The sequence below is a fragment of the Salvelinus fontinalis genome, unplaced genomic scaffold (assembly GCF_029448725.1).
Source record: "Salvelinus fontinalis isolate EN_2023a unplaced genomic scaffold, ASM2944872v1 scaffold_2139, whole genome shotgun sequence".
NCBI lineage: Eukaryota > Metazoa > Chordata > Actinopteri > Salmoniformes > Salmonidae > Salvelinus > Salvelinus fontinalis.
In genome coordinates this window covers 13,671-15,621 of record NW_026602348.1, presented here as the reverse complement: position 1 = coordinate 15,621, position 1,951 = coordinate 13,671, and the positions used below count along the sequence as shown (strand labels likewise).

The window sequence follows — 1,951 nt, the reverse complement described above, 5'->3', positions numbered from 1 at the left end:
TAGACTTATTTTTCTACTGTATTATTGACTGTATGTTTGTTTTACTCCATGCGTAACTCTGTGTTGTTGTATGTGTCGAACTGCTTTGCTTTATCTTGGCCAGGTCACAGTTTTAAATGAGAACTTGTTCTCAACTAGCTTAACTGGTTAAATTAAGGTGAAAAACTGTTGTTGTTTTTTAAAATCAGAAGTGTCCACTTTATTTGAGGGCTGAGGGGAGAAGGTGTGTATTTTAAGTGTTTGGGAATGCAGCCCTAGTGTGTTGTATTGGGGTTATGCCACAGAGCATTATGGGGGTTCTATGTGGTGAGACATTTAGTGACGTTGGATATAGATTAAAAGTGAAGAATGATGGTTGAGCATTTTTTTAAATATTATTCAATTCAAATTCGTTTTTTCAAATTACAGGAGAGCGAGGAGGTATATTAAAAATAGTTTTCTTGGTTTTAGAACTTTATTTTTGTTTGCAGTTAGCAAGGCAAATTTAAATAAATTACACGAACTCCAGTAGCTAGCGTTACCAGCGCGAGTGTGCATTTATCTCCTCCAGAATGGTAGAATGGCCAAAGCTGTCGAAAATGTTGTGGATTTTTTGGGTTGAAGAACCATTTTCATTCTCTGGGGTACACGGAAAAGGTGCGAATTAAAAGCGAGGGTCGACCTCTGCTTGAGATCAGTTTCATGAAGAAGGTGAGGGCGTTCAATACTAACAAGAATCAAAAGTATAACTGGTTAAGCACATCACGTTCGTTATTGAGCTACAACCAGTGAGAAGATGATGCCACCAGTCCGGCTCCAAACAGGCCTTTTTCTTGTGACGTATTATGCGCAGTCATAAAGTTGTGGCCTAAAATGACGTAACCATGCATTCATTCACTACATAAACTGTTCAGATTGATTTAATCTGTACAATAGTTTTCTTCACTCAGGTTGTTGCAGGTAATCTTTGGCCTTTTGGGGCACCTCCTTCCCAACATAAATATACATATATAGGGAATAGGGTGCCATTTGGGATGCCATGTTTGTGTGTGAGTCAGGATGTGTTTTGTGTCAATTAATTGATGGAAATGTTTCCCTCAGAAAGAAAGATGGATCGTAATGATGAGAGAATAAAAAGAGCTTTAAGACGCCGCCCTTATGTGGTAAATATAAAATATTTGTTTGTTTTGTCCTGTTTTTGTTATATTATCACATTTTAAATTGAGTGTTGTGTTGACAGTTGAAACCAGTGAGGGTGAACAGCCCTGATTCCGTGTTGTGGCCAACCGGCAAGGTGCACAGAAGGCCAAAGCCTGTAAGTCATATCTGACCTGAAACAAAAACACATACACATTAGTTATGCATTCTGCATGTACAAACTGCAGTTATCAGAATTAAAGCAAATGCATATATCCCTATCTAACCTCATTGAATGCTGTCTTGACAGTCTACTTCAGTGCAGACCCCTCAGATCCACAAAAGGCCTGTAAGTCACATTCAAATTCAACCACATAACAGTACTTATATTATTTATTGATACACAATTCAAGGCCAAAATGACCAAAGCAGTGTTGAATTCATTCTTGACTGTTAACAGCCAATCATTGTGAGCTATTGGCAGGACCAAACATCTAGGGATGGATGGAGCGTCAATCCAGAGCCTCTCAGCCAGGTCAGACATCTCTGATGTTCCCATAGAGACACAACAGATAGATCAATCTGTTGATTCATATGGCCATTTTGGTTGGCTTGGTTAAATTGACAATCACCCATTTGAGATGCTAAAAAATCCTATACTATGGAAGGTCTTTAGCCCCACCCCTAATGTTATGGGAGTTGCATTTATTGCATTTTCAGTTACCCATGTATTGCTCACTACTTGTACAACCATGTTGGATTGCCTACGTATTCTACATTTCCTTGAGGGTCAATGCCAGTGTATTCTATGGCTGCCATGAGTACATGCCTTTCT

The 1,951-nt window shown here is 38.9% G+C and overlaps 1 long non-coding RNA gene across 1 annotated transcript; it reads left to right on the top strand.

The window, feature by feature from the left end:
• The first annotated feature begins 516 nt into the window (after positions 1-516).
• Positions 517-1,499, top strand: LOC129850608 (uncharacterized). The gene is made up of 4 exons (XR_008758815.1): positions 517-690; positions 1,081-1,142; positions 1,220-1,294; positions 1,427-1,499. It is a non-coding gene; the product is annotated as an uncharacterized LOC129850608 (long non-coding RNA).
• Positions 1,500-1,951: the final 452 nt, after the last annotated feature.